Raw genomic sequence first — 15,478 nt, forward strand, 5'->3', positions numbered from 1 at the left:
TAATGCTTTTTTTGTGACAATGACAGCACACAAAAACACAGCATGGCGTCCCCTTTTTTGATAGTTCAACATGCAGCCGCTATTTTTTTTTTTTAGGTTTGTGAATGGCTCCGAACAGAGGTGAGACCACGAGGGAGAACAATGCGAGGCTCGCCTCGAGGTCACAGCGACACATCCGAGCTGGTGTGAGCTGTTCATTTCGACGATAGCAACAAATATGGAACTATCTACCCTGACGTTGTAATAGTAAAGCAGTGGAGGGAGCTGAAAATTCAATTTCACCGATCACAATCTTATAATGTTAACTCTCAGCGCCATAATGGAGACAATGGTGCAACAATTTATTTCTTATATAGTCGAAAAGGGTTCGAAGATGTGTATTAAAACAGTGTCCGCACACCTCTGAAATCGTTTACCTGTAGGCTGACCTTGTGGATGTCATTGAAGATGCCTGACATTCAGTGTGTGTTTGTGTGTGTGTTTGTGTGTGTGTCTGTGTGTGTGTGTGTGTGTGTGTGTGTGTGTGTGTGTGTGTGTGTGTGTGTGTGTGTGTGTGTGTGTGTGTGTGTGTGTGTGTGTGTTTGTGTGTGTGAGTGTGTGTGTCCATTGATTCAAGTGCTCTATTTTGGAGCAAAATACCACAGTGCTGTTCTGCTCCACTTACACCAACACCTGTTTCCTCTGTCTGCTCCAACTATCTGTTCAATGCCAATGCTTTCTCTGTCTATCTACAGTATCTATCTATCTATCTATCTAAGAGTAATCCTTCTGTTTCTGTTGCTCTCTTCCTCTCTAGTTGATGGGTTTTATCTACGCCTGCTATGTGGTCAAGCTCATTTCAGAAGAAGAGGATAGCTGTAAGTACAAAGTCAAACACATGCATGCACACACACATTTTAACAGCAGATCAAAAAAAAAGGCCTTTAAAAAGTAGATGTCTGTATTCATCCTTTGGTAAAAGTCAGATTTTCTCAATCAATCCACTGTTTGCTAAAGTGCCACTTGCTGCTTTGCCTGTCAAGCTTTCCACTCCAGCTAATATGCAGTAAAAAATAAAAATTAATATTTGTATTGAATTTCTAAACAATGGGTCTTTGATTTCAGAAGAGTATACAAAAGCAGGCGTCTGTCTCATTGCTAGCCGCCGCCGACAAATGTCGCTAGCACTTGTAATCAGCTGTTGCTGGTTAGTTAATCAAGCTAATGTTAGCACAAAGAGTTGGTCGAACACCATCTGTGGTTGACTTTTTCAATGTTTTAAAATGAGAGCTCTTAAATATGTGTTTGGGAAACGTCTATCTCAGGTAATGTTGGTGGGGGGTTTCAGGAGTGTAAACTTACCCAAATCCAATAAAGAGCAGGACAGAGCTGCTAACATTAGCCTCAACATTGATAGCATAAAAACAAAAATTCTAATTCCCACTATGATAAAGGTATGACCTGCCCTACTGTGCCACTGATTGGCTGGTTCCTGTTGCCTTCGTTGGTTAGGTTTAGGCATGAGGAGTGATTAGAGGTGAGGTAAGAATATCTTAGTCAGCCAGTTGAAGGCAGAGAAAGTTGTTGATGAAGGTTCTCAGTCATCCAGGTCAGGGTAATTCAAAGTGCTGTATTGTAGGCAACTGGACTTGTTTCAGTTGCTTGAAGACGTTTCACCTCTCATCCAAGAGGCTTCTTCAACTCTAACTAACTGGAGGGGAGTTGCACGCTTTTAAACTCTGTGTGGGAGTGTCCTTACAGAGTCGTTAAGGTCACGTGAGCTCTGAGGTGAAACGTCTTCAAGAGACTGAAACACAAACTTAGAAAGGCAGAGAAAGGGTAAGATTAGGGTTATTGTTAGAGACAGCTTCTATCCAGTGGAGAAGTACAACACAGTGGATGTGCTTGTTGAGAAGACTGCAAACTAACTACTTAACAGAACATGCTAACAATTGCAACAACTGTTTTATTCATTTCATATCATTTTGCTATTTAAATATCCAATATAAGTCTTCAGACAGCCCCATGCACACTGCTGCAACATGAGTAGACATCCAAAGCTTGACAAACTTGCTGTAAATCACAGTTTACTGCTTAGCAAGTGAGATTTTATGGCTCAGTGTTGGCAGCAGCCATTCTTGTGAACAGGATATCTCAGGAGGGCCTTGAGGGGATTTCTTCAAATTTGGCCTAAAAGGTCCACTTGGACTCGAGGATGAACTGTTTAATTTTGGTGGTCAATAGAACTCTGACCTCATTAACACAATGTGTGCCATTACTCAGAAATCTGTTTGATGTCTAATTGGATAAAATTATTAAGTAATGACACTTTATATCCAAAAGGTCAAAGGTCTACTTCATTGTGGCATCTGAATATTCAGCAAAAAATGAAGATAGTTTGGTGGCTGAGTCAAACTTGCCTCTGTTTTCTCTTCTTCCCTACGTTTCTCTCGCTCACTCTCGTCGTAACGAAGCGGCAGGGTTTGAATGGAGCCATCTTGGACTGAGGGGCTTTTTTTTACTGACCCTTACACAGAACTCAAAGTGAAACTTGTAGCCTCCGGCATTTTGCAACCGGCGACTCATTCATTTACAGTAACACTTGGAGAAAGAGACGAGGGGGTGTGAAGGACGAGGAGAGCTAGGTAGATGGCAGCAAGATCAAAGCTGCCTGTCTTTCATGCGTCTCTCCCACTTACTGACCACTTTCAACCACCATCACCAGGCAACAGTCCTGGGAGGGAAAGAACAACCGTACATCATCTGTTTCGACGGCCTTTTATCAAGTCATCGATGTAACCGTGGAATTTGGAAAGTGCGTATGTTCTTCAGCTGACGATCATTTATTGAGCGTTCAAAATTAATTTCATTTGAAGTGAGATACAAGTAACAGAAGAGCAGGATGAGGTGGATCAACATGTTAATTCTGTTGTGTTTTGAATGCAGCGCGTGTCCGTGTGCATTAACTCCAATGAGCCCATTTACCTGAGGCCATCAGTTTAGTTATTCCATTAAACCAGATGCGGACGTTTCTGCCGGTGGATCAATACCCAAGCATGTCTTATTCAACACTGAATTGAGGATGCTGTTTGCTTACACATAAATATTGATAGGCAATAAATGCAGGCTGGATCAGTGGAAATAGTTTTGAAGCGCTGAGAGGAGGCACGTTTTCCTGCTTTCCCTTCCTGCCCGAGGAGGATCGGGGATTGAGATTGACGGGGGTAAATGATTTCCATCTGCTGTAAAAACTGTGGGCCAAGCACGCAAGACCAGCTTCTGCTTCTAACGCCTCTTCATGCGACTCCCCCTGTGCTCAGTGAGGTCACAGATAAATATTAGATCAGCAGATTGTAGTTAAGAGTGATGTAACACAGTTGTTATCCCACTTTTATGGCGTGTAATTGAGTTTCAGGGGTTATTTTTTGAAATGAGAATTTTTCAACACTGCGTTTTAATAAGCTTTGTGATGACAGGAAGCCTAAAATGCCACTTGTTCCATGTCTGAATAATTAATGTCTAACAGTTATTATTTGGCCTTTGCTTAACTGTTGTATTTTGGCCCTCGGCTCTCGACGCTGCACATTCCTGCTCGTTTTTGCACCCTGAGAGAGAGTTTGTTGGAACTAAGCACCGACTTCAGATGAGAGAGAGCATTTACATATTAAATCATGCTTATCTTCACTGTAGCAACTGAAATCTTATTTACAGGCTTAATATTGGAGCTGTCATCAATCAATTTTGTGTTTAAAGGCCATGAAACATGTTTTTTTCTATGTGTGATGGAGCTCTGCACCATAAGTTTTGGTTATTCCACGTGCAGAATTTTGGTTTTTTGTCTCACTGGTTTGAAGTGAGTTCAGGAGAAGATGATCTTACAACAGACGGGCGCTGCAGGCCGTTCTGTTCATTATCGCTCTGTGCTCCGATTAGATTTCACCCCGCTCCGCTCAAATTACTCACTTTCTCCCAAAAAAAAAAGAAGAAGAAATCTGCTTTGTATTTTAATTTTAGCAAATTAGGTATCAAATAACTGAGCAGCCAAATTTTCCAAACAAGAAATGATTTATTTCAAGTTACACGTCGATGCATTCTGGACAAAATCATCCCCGCCCCTGCTTCCTGCTTGCACATGCTCTGTCTAGTATTAGCTAAGGAGTGAGACATCTTGCTTCTTTCTCATAATAATAATTCATTTAAGTTATATAGTGCTTTTAAAAAATACTCAAAGATGCTTCACAAAAGAAACCATCTCTGTTAAGAGTTGCACATGCGCATTACCAATCAGTCAGCTGACTTCGAGCTCTGCTTGAACGGAGACACTTCCACCTGCGTCGTAATCGCACCTGAAAAAGGGGGCAAAAATTAGCATTAGCATTCACCTAGCAGACAAAAGCCAGATGTTAGCTGGTGTTGGTGGGTTTTCAGTCCAGTGTGAAAGGAGCATTAATGACAGTTGTGTGATCATCGTTGGCTTGCGTTGTCAGCACTGTAACATCTGATCAAACCAGACCCTCACAGCCCTGAATAAGCAGATAAGCTGAGCTTTAGAGTACTTAACTCTTCATAAAAAAGTACAAACACTTTGGTTTTAATTGTGTCTTATTTAGTCATGAATATTTAATGTTTTAAAGAGATATGTATAATTAGAAGTGTAGCTTACAGAGGCTTCAACAGATTCGGACACGTTTCACCGCCATGCATCACCGGCTCACCATCTATTCCTCCACAAGCTGTGTGGGAGCTGAAACCCAGCATGAGAGGCATGTTACACACCTGACATGTAACCAGTCTGTCACAGGGCTAACACATGCAGACAAACACACTCACACTCACATTCACACCTGAAGGCAATTTGCAGTTCACCTAAATTTAATCTCTTTAGACTGTGGGAGGAAACGAGGGCACAAACACGGGGAAAACATACAAACCTGAAAACAAAGAGTGCTTAATTGTAAGTGATTGCCACACGTTTTCTCAAGGGACGAATCCTATCAGAGGGAATCGGGATTCAAATTGAGGTTTCAGGCCACTATTAAGGCTTAATGAATGCGTAGGCAAGGGTGGCGCCGTGTCACATGCATCATTTTCATGCGACAGGAAGATAATTTCCCACCCGTAATAATTTTTGAGATTCACTGTAATCTTCGTGTTTCCGAGCCTCGGCTCCTGAACGCGCCGCGCGATAATGCAGTCTGGGAGACTAAACAATAATCAGGGAGCTTTGTTGGAGAAATGTGCCGTGGGTGAAGAAGCTAATACTCATTGAGGACCTATGAAGATTTTGAGTTGCTGAGGAAGCTAATTACTCTGATAATTATGCTGTGCGTGTGTGTGTATATAGGATGTCTGTGTGTGTGGTTGAGTCTGTGTGTGGGAGATTAATCGTTACGGTCCGTCTTATCTGCCTCGCAGCGACTCAAATGTGTCAGATTCTTATCACACACATGAACAACACGCATACAGACAAACGGCCATCCTTCTTTATTTTAATAACGAACATTCACAACTGGAAAAATAATGAAATGCCATAATAATTATAATAATCCGACCTTAAAAAACAGGAAATCTGTTTGCTGCTTTCCTCATACTACATTTTGTGGCTTCTGGAGATGTTCACTCATTGGACAAATCCTTGGCCTTATAAATGACGGATCAGAATTTTTTTTAATCAGGCTGCTCCAGTTTGATAAGCAGCACAGCGACAAGGTTAGAGGCTCCATTTCCTCTCGTGTTCGAAGGGTCGAGCGTGGCAGAAACTCTGCTGAGACTATTTGACTGCGGCATGAATCAGCAGGAAGCCCTCACCGTTCACACCAGGCCATTCCTCCTCACAAAAGGCTCTGCACAAAGGAGGAGTACATCAAGCGCAGGCAATGGCTCTGCATTGTCTGAGCAGGAAACAACCATAATGAGCAGAATGATCTTAAAATATCACAGCGTTGCAGCGGTTCAGGCAGACTGCTGATAGACAAAGAAGATCATCTGTTGTCCCGTTGTGTGGCGAAATCACAAATTTCACATGAATGTGTTAAGAGGATTAAAGGGGACGTGTGAGAACTCACAGCTGAGATGTGCTGATGAATTTTTACATCACCTCAGATGAATTAAAAGAACAAGAAAAGGCATGTGAGGGTGGAAACCTTGACCCGCAGAGTTGAGTAGCTCTTCAGACTCCCACACTGTGATTAAACGTAACAAATCATTTTACTGCTGAATTGAACCTGATGAATGGAAATCAATTAAAGTCTTAGTTATGCATTTTGTAAAACAGAGCAGTGCATTATTTTTGGGGAAATATACGTATTATCTTTCACACCTAGAGTCAAATAAGTAGATACCACTCTCGTTTCTGTTCAGGTACACTAAACTCTTTACACTCGCAGCTGATTAGCTTAGCTTATCATCAAGACAGGAAACACAGGAAAGAGCCGCCTGCTAGCTCCTCTAAATGTCACTAATTCTTGTTGTATCTTGCTTGTTCAATCTGTACATGAACGGAAATGTAGAAATGACAAATTTGTGGTTATAAGGCGAGTAACATGCTGAAAGCAAAGATTTGCAGACCCCAGTAAAACTACATTTACATTTAGATTATTTTGTTTTTCTATAAGAATGGAACAAACTCAATATAACGCTCTGGGGTGTGACTATTTTGCCTGCATGTACGCCCCAAATCTGTAAAGAGTGACATTTCCATTGGTCGGACCGGTGCCAGGGGCGCCCCCAGAAATTCTTCATATGGGGGGTTAGACGAGGCCACTGTAAATATTTGGGTGGCCACCAAAAGGTAGGGCTAAAACTGGGGTGGAGTGGAGTGACAGAGGGTTACAGTACATAATGTGTTAAGAAATTAATTTTGTGTGCACCTAAATTATGTGCTGGTGCACCTAAAATGTGTAAAAAAGTTAGTCTGGAGCCCTATAATTTGTAAATAAGTAAACTAAAGATGCGTGGACAGAGAGTTCTTACATATTGCACCTTTAAAAGGAGCTAAAGCATTACATCCACATGAGAGGTAAAGATATGAATACATAACAGCTCCATGCATATTCATTCACTGTTTAGTCAACTAGATTTTTTTTTGATAGGCATCCACAAACAAATCAGTGAAATCAGTGCATTTGTTGGGAATCAAATTACCCGACTGCGTTTGATGCTGGCTTGGACTCGTATCCCTGCTTATTGCAGGCTTTAGGTAAACTTACAGCTACTTTAATCTCGCGGCGACAGCCAACTTCCACATTGTACTTGATGTTATGAAATCATACTGAATAAATAAGAAAGTATGCTGCTGATCAAGGTGAGGAAGAGCCCTTTTATGAGCTCTCCAACATCAAAGTAAAAAAAAATATATCCTGGCCTCCTCTCTTCAAAAGTCCAGGCGCTCTGCCTTAGACTGAGGGAAGCAACCACCTGCTGGCAGCTCCACAGCCCGTGAATCTGTGGAGCCATCCTCGATAATTTAGGAGCCGAGAGTATTCTCAAGGCATAAATATACATCGCTGCGTAAGTATTCGTCTTCCCCGCTAATAGGAATAGAATTGCATCACAGGGTTTTTATATAGGTTGAGGCAAAGTTTTCACTCTAAGCATTTCCCTCCTCTGATTAGCTGTGCAGCAGCAGAGATAGAGGTGGTGCTTCTGGTACAAAATGTCCTGTTGAGACCTCTGTAGGTGTGGGAGGCCTAATGCAATGAATCATCTGTGGTGGGAGGTTCCCAGCTGATAACCACAAAGGCACACACTTCTCTCTAATTGATGTTGTTTTTGTGCAGTTGACTTTATAGGAGGGTTCGACTCGTATGGTTACCAGGGGCCCCAGAAGACCTCCCACCTTCAACTACAGCCCATGTACATGTAAGTATATTTATACTCACTGTATCTTCATGTCTGCCCACAAATGCATTTTTAAAATACACACCCACAACATTTAGTTTAAATATGAGCGTAAAATAGCATATATTTGGTAAATGGTGATCAGATATCCAATTTTCATTTCTCGCTGCCTTGAATCAGCCTAGCCACAAGGAAATACAGTCCAGGGGCCTCATGTCTGAAATCCTATCTTAACATTTAGGAGTTTTGGTTTTGCAGAATCATAAATGCATTCAGTAAAAAATCCTATATTATCTTAAAATAGGAATTAACTACTACAGAACCATCCTAACTGAAGAATGTCCTAAGTTAGGAATGCTAAGTTAGGATGGTCTTAATCCTACAGAAAATTCAAAATGTTAGATTGTTGGAGAAGCTAACATCAATGCCAGTCAATCCTGTGTAACACACACATACAAACATGACAAGATGAGTGCCAATGGTAGAGTCAAGGATACAGTTCAAGGACACAGTTCTGGATAGTATTCATCTGCCTTTGATATCAAGAGTTTTGCAGTGTGGATGATATAAGCACATTCTCGCTGTATCAGCATCAGGGCTTATCATTTATCAGCACAAGGTCTCATCACTTATCACTGTTCGCTGTATCCTTGATGGCGTTTTCGCGGAAGCTGTGTTTCATAATTAGGTATTTTACCCACATGGACTGAGAAGAGCATCCTCCTGAGAGTTGTTGTTGTGGAATAAAATAGGTTTTGTTTGTTTTGTTTTGTTTTTTTTATCTGTGGGATGGATTCTAGTTTATATGGTGATTTCCTGAAGCTGAAACCATAGATTCCAGTTTCTTAGGTGGGAGAGCCAAAAGGATAACGCAAAATGAGTCTGAGTCCCGGCTCAGACAGCCCTGCATCAATCTCGCCGTCTCGCCTCGTCCGGCGGATGGCAAGAAGCAATACAGCAAAAGCTACACCACTGTAGCAAAACAACAATACGCAATAATGGTGATTCCACTGATGCGCAGCGGACAGGTGATCAATAGTTGCTTTATTAGAGAAAAGAGCCCGAGCGAATTAGAGAGGAGGGATACAGACGGACCGAGCGAGAGATCGAGAAAGAGAAATTGAGATCAAGATGGGCGAGGGAGCACTGGATAGAGAGAAGGAGAGAGAGCGAGACAGCGGGAGAAAGGAAACACAGAGTGATGGATGAGACGTTGGGCTAAACAAAGAAGAAAGGCAATAAAGGGCCATTCTGTAGTTTTATATGTCCCTTGTGGAAGTCATAACACAGATCATAAATCACCGACCCCCAAGATAATGGCTACACACACACAAACACACACACACAAGAGCCGGAGCATGACTGCAAATATCTGTGCACACACAGATGCAGGTACGAGCACACACACTCAAAACGCCGCACACAAACACACCTGAATGTGCTGATAGACATCTTGCGCTTGCTCATTAATGTACGCACACATACAGACACACATGTAACATGCACGCACACACAAACGCACAAACATCATCAATATGCTATCATTGTTCCCCAGCTGTTGTCCCGTCGCTTTGGTGTTTATTAGCTCTGGCCAGAGGGACCAATAAAGAAGCATCAGCTGTACCGTCCCAATGGAAATCTCTCCCTCCCCTTTCCAAGACACTCTTTCAAGCAGCCACCCACACAGATACACACCAACAAAAAATAAAATAACAACAAGTACCGCCTCCAGAGTTTTGTAGAAATATGCTCTCCTTTTCCAGAACAGAAACTCTTTTAGATCAACTTATCGTTGACCTCCAAAAGCATGTGTGTCTCCGGGTGTATTCAAATTGAGAGTAAGAGAGAGAGAGAGAGAGAGAGAGTTTAGCATAATCCCAAACACTGCCTAACCTAAAAATATGTAAATAATAACAATACAGAGAGAGAAAAGAAATCAGGTGCTGGCCACAAACATCTTTATTCATTTTTTTCCCACAACTGGTGTTTTATTCCTGCATCTGTTGTTTCAGCCTCGTGATTACACTCATGATTGCACTCATAGCTGGTTGGTTTTGTTCAGTTCATGAAACAGGTGGAGGTTTTTATCCCTGTTTCAGGCTTTTGTCCATGGAAAAAATGATTTCTTTAGGAATCCAGGATACTGACATTAGTGGTATATTAAACAAAACAAACTAAAACAAACTCTCTTTGTTGTCATGATTGAATAAACTGAATAAACAAACTGACCTTAAAGGACAACACAGTTTCATACTGTTTTACTTTGTTTACATGTGGCGGACCCTGCCACCTTTCTAGCTTCAAACGGTGTTCTGGGGACCTTTTTTTCTTCTGAGAACAGCTTGTTTATTCACTTATGGGAAAAATAAATATTCATGAGTTTGTATTATTACCTTATCAATAATGTAAATATTACCTATTAGTTTCTACATTTTTTTCAAAACTACGTAGTGCACCTTTAATTGAAGACTGAATTGCCTTTATTTGTGAAGAGTATTTCTTCACTGTGGTTTTGCCATTTTTTCTTCTCTAAGCTATAATAAAGTAGCACAAGTGGAGAAGGGTCATAAAGTCTTGGGAACTAACTCAGTAATGTCCATTATACAACAAAGATTTGCGAATGTTAGCAACCACAAGCTACCAGTCAGACCGGACCAAACGAGCAGTGAGCATGTGTTCATGCCTTTCCTGATACTTTAGGTGAAAGTATCAGAGCCAGTGTGCAGACGTGAAGCTCTCCCTGGAGTATTATTATCTTTTATAAAGTACGCAGCTCCTCTGATGTCCTCATCAAGCAACATTATGTTGTTGGGCTAATTTGCCCGAGTGAATCTCTTTATCAAGGACGCCGCTGAGCTAAATGCACCACTAAGCATTTTATCATAAGCCTGTTAATCTTTACTGTTCTCAGTTATGCCTCAACCTTCTCGAGTAGCTTCAACGTTACATAAAACATTGTTTTTTCATTGTACAGTACGACAGCAGACTGAATGTTCTTTATGAGGCTCGACATGCCGTCTTTTCATGACTCGCCAGTGACGGTTTAAAGAGCTTCACATAAACATTTAGCTTTAAATCTATACAGCAGTTAAAATGGATTCAGTCACTGTTTTGAATAACACTCTCCTGTCTTCTTCATCCAGGTCAAAGTAAACCCAGGAGCTACACGAGGAGCGCTGCCTTACCAGTGACCACTTCTTAACATCCTGCTTTTACTACTCCAACTGTCTTTTAATGAACAACAACCGAGACACAGACAGACAGGATACAGAGGACGCCGAGACACTTTCAACCTACAAACCCCCCCCCCCCCCCAGTACTTGGTCAGATTGTTTGCCTGGTTTTGCCCGTCTGTTGTTTTTCACGGTGTTGGATCTGTTCCTGATGAAACACTGGCCTCGTGTGGTTGAACACGGTAACTGCAGGACATGTGTGACACAGCCAGCCCCCAGTAACAACATTTTTTCTTTTGTCTCTGAGGGATCAATCAGGAGCCAGTGACTTGCTTGCTTCCCTCCTGTGCCGTTGGGTATCTGCATTGTGAAAGAAAACCAAAGAGGCCACGGCTCATTGGTGGATTGCTGACGCGTTTCTTTCGGGCCTCTTCAGGACAGATGTTAATACGGAGCCCTGTGTTGTGGTATCTAACAGCTCTCGAGTGCAGATACCAAAGAGACACTTCAACATGTACACAATAGAGCCTGTTTATCCATCTCTGGAATGTTTTAGCTCTTTGTGCCTGACAGATTTAGACACTGGACTTCCAACCATCAAGCATCTACTAACACGACTACCGATACAGGAATGTCACACACATCCTTTTCTTTTCTTTTTTCTACTTTTCGGTGCATTTGGGGGGCGACGAAGCGAAGATGGAGGTCGTGGGCTGGACTTTTTATTTCTGTTGTTACATCAGAAAACATTGAATGTTAAAATAACAGCGTGTGATGTGTAGATTAACATACTGTCACTTCATACGTGCATGTGTACAGGAAACAGACACACTCAGATACATCAAGCATGCACACACATACACACAAACACACACACACACGTAACAGATGTATTAACTTTTTTACAACTAATGTGAATCTTAATGTTTACAATAGAAATTCAGTCTGCCGAGACAGAAAGACTGAACACCGGATAGACGGACAGACAGATTGGGAGACAGACAGGAGACTCTGTGATGTTTTAAGCTGCAGCATCCTAAAGGCTGTGGGGTGTTTTCTGCCATATTAATACAAACGGGGCGGTTTGTTCCCGATGTGTCTTTTTGGTCTCTTCCTGTCTAAATATTTTGTCTTCCATCTAAGACGGACCGGCAGAGGTAGATAGAGACAAAGAAAAAACAGCCACCGTAGAGGGATTGAGGTCAGTCAACAGTTTCCCTTCCACCTCTTGTCTTTTTTGTAGCTCTCGATGCCAAGCTTCTGTTGATACTCGCCCCATCTCTTTCAGCAGGCAACTTATTCCCTTGTTTTAAAAAAAACCCGCTGTGAGCCCGGTACAGCTTCCCAGAAACAAGCCTTATCTGAAGCATCCACAGAAATAGTTCAAGCAGCAGCCAAAAAATTTGTCCACAGGCTACGCTTACGTAAAGAGAAAAAAGACACGCCGTTTACAGAAATGACAATCACAGTCAGAGTGGCCTGAATATCATCTTGATTGGCCTTTTTTTTTTGCACCGTAAATGTGACAAAAAGCTGACAAATGACTGTTGTCATCGAGCAGGAGCATCTAAGTTAGATTATTTGGTTATTGTTTTTGATTGGAGGGAATGGAAACGACAGAGGCTGAATTTTCGACGACACCCTCGCCTGCAGACTAACTAGGACAAACATTATACCAAACATTACAGGTGAAAGGGAAGGAGGGGGTCCTTCCCTTTCACCTCACTACTCGAATTTTAATGTTGAAAGTGCCAACTGTCTCACCACGTGGATATCTGTAGAGCCTGGTTGTCTGGAAGCCGCAGACTGGGACCAAAATAATGGGTCTCAGGTTCTTTTCTTTGGCTCCAGTGTAAGAGAAAATAGAAAAATACACATTTGCATTCCAGGCTGTCAGCAGGTTTTCTTTTTTTTTTTAATCTGCTCAGAAAAAATCCAACCGATTCCTTCTGGAAATGTGACTGAACAGTTCACATTTGTGGACCAAACGTTTCGAGGCCTTCAAGGTACATTTCTGGGTGCAAACACTGGCTTCAAGGATGGACTGACCGACTATTTCGCCTCAACAAACTGATCTCAAAGTCCACCTTCCTCCCCCCACCGCCTGCCGGTTATCTTCAGCAGTACATGTTTTGTAACAAAACTCTGTGGGTTACGTTCAGAGCCGCTGCCCCCCGCGAGGCTCCGCTCACGGTCACTCTGGAGGACAGGAACAACATTTTTGTGTGTTTGCATGAGTCGTTTCCCAAACTGTTGCGTATTTAATCTCATGCTGCGTGTGACTAACTAGCTACTTAAAAATGGGAACTGTTTGGTTTGTCGAATGCTCCTCAACTCTCTTCAAAGAGTCCTAAATGTGAACTTTGTGATTTTTTCTATAAATAACACAGTCTGAAATGTCCGCCGAGTAAAAGGAGTAAAATAGCTACTACAATGTAAAACGATGAAATGTAACTTTGAACTTCTAGACGTTTTTTAATCACATGTGGCCGTGTTTACTGTTTTTTCTAGTTGACTACTAATGTATGATGTTGTGTACAAGTGGGACTACTATGTTTTATTTCTTCTAATTGTACAGCGTATTTGAAATGAGCGAGCGAGCGATGAGGAGGACGGAAGGAGGGAAGATAATTAGTTGCACTATAGTCTGTAATTCTTTCATGAACCGTTCTGTCAGGGCACATAATTAACTTTACAGTATTCATTTATATTTGAATTATCAACCAACACCACACACGGCTATTCCATAAATAAAGCGACTGCAGATAATAAAGAGTCATTTTTCAAAATTCAGATCAGGAGCTAATGCGGTGAAAAAGGGTACAATCCATTATTAAGAAGCTTAATTAAAAAAGATAGTCGCTCATATCATTAGTAAATGACGCTATTTGAACTGAAAGTTAATTTATTTTTGTATTTATTTGCCTTTAATTGAGTCGATCAGTTCGATGTTACCTAACCAACCCGACACATCTAACACACAGTCGAGACTGAAGCAGTCGTTCACAAACTCAGAAAGGATTTCAGATGTATAATGTGACTCCGGTGTGTGTGCGTATGCGTGTGTGCGTGCCTGTTAAGACTTTGTACTGCAGTACGCCGTTTCTGTGTCATGGTGAACTCGAACGACACTTAACCCAGAGGCTGCAAAAGCAACAACTTCAACCCGGTTAAATCACAAGGAAATTAAAGATCTTCTCAGAGATTGTTAATGAAAAAGCAATAACAACATTAATAACATATTAAAAAGTAATAATAATGACAGGATGTCTCTTTATCTTCACGGTTGTTTGATCACATTCATACTTTGGAACAGTCAACAGAGCTTTTTGTCTGTAGATGTAAGAATGCACATCTGTACAGAGAGCGGTAAATATTTGCAGAAGAAGTCGGAGCTGTTATTTTGTTGGTGGTGTCAATAAACATTCAGTCAAGCTATTGTCTCTCAATCTGTCCTGAAATAGAACAACTTCATTCTGTCGTGAGTGTTTATTACTCTAATATGACACTGAGTGAATGTGAATAATGTAGGGGAGGACATGGATCTTGTGTTTGAGTTCACAAAATCAGAAAAGAAATTGTGCATTTGATGAGCAAAGTGCAGCATTTCAGATTAGCTTTATGCAAATCTAAAGAATGTATGATTAACTAATAACAGCTAACAATTGTATTTAAACCATTAATAAAAAATATTAAAAATCGTTCTAACATGTAAAATCCCATCAAAGAAATTAAAGAAGCTGATTAAATTAAAGGAGCAATATGTAAGTTATGTAAGATATAACAGTTTTGATGTTATATTGTATTGTGTTGCTGAGGTTTCTACTGAAGTTAGCATGCTAACCAGCTAGCCCTTATCCGTACAGGTCCAAAGCTCCTGTGCTAGCGGTGTAAACACCAACACACACTCAAGTTAGTGCTCTGAGCTTCCAGTATAAAACCACTAGCTACATGGCTAACTGAGCTCACTACCTACGGGCAGTTACATACAGCAGCAGTTAGTGGTTACTCTGGTGATATGCTGCCCTCTATTTGTTTTGAGAAAATGGCCAATTCTTACATATTGCACCTTTAAGTCTATTTAATTAATGTCACTGTTACTTTTACAATTAGATTGAAAAGGAACAAAGCTGTGAATGGCAACAACAACAAACAAAAGTCAATAATTAGATTATATAAATATGGATAAATAGATCAAGCAAGAAAAGTGTAGGACCGATGATAAAACCCTGAGGTGCTCCACAGCTCAGCTCAGCTTCTTTATACAAGCAGTGGAGAGTGCTCATCTTAGAAATGTGCTCCTACACATCATCTAACATCAACATTAAATTACTTTCATGTAAATTTAAAGGGAATATGGTGTGAGAGGAACATTACTCAGTGTCTGTACATCAATACAGGAACATGTCTAACTGCCAGTGAAAAAACAATAACCAGATTTTATGTGGCTCTGGGTTGACTTGTTACCGTTCACCACTGACTAGAAC

General features: G+C 41.2%; 1 long non-coding RNA gene across 1 annotated transcript; it reads left to right on the forward strand.

Annotated features, from left to right (window-relative positions):
• Positions 1–828: 828 nt before the first annotated feature.
• Positions 829–14,426, forward strand: LOC311271316. Its single transcript, XR_014624403.1, has 3 exons — positions 829–857; positions 7,758–7,839; positions 10,962–14,426. It is a non-coding gene; the product is annotated as an uncharacterized lncRNA (long non-coding RNA).
• The last annotated feature ends 1,052 nt before the right edge of the window (positions 14,427–15,478 follow it).

Source organism: Pagrus pagrus (genome assembly GCF_965226575.1).
Source record: "Pagrus pagrus genome assembly, chromosome: 16".
Classification (NCBI taxonomy): Eukaryota; Metazoa; Chordata; class Actinopteri; order Spariformes; family Sparidae; genus Pagrus; species Pagrus pagrus.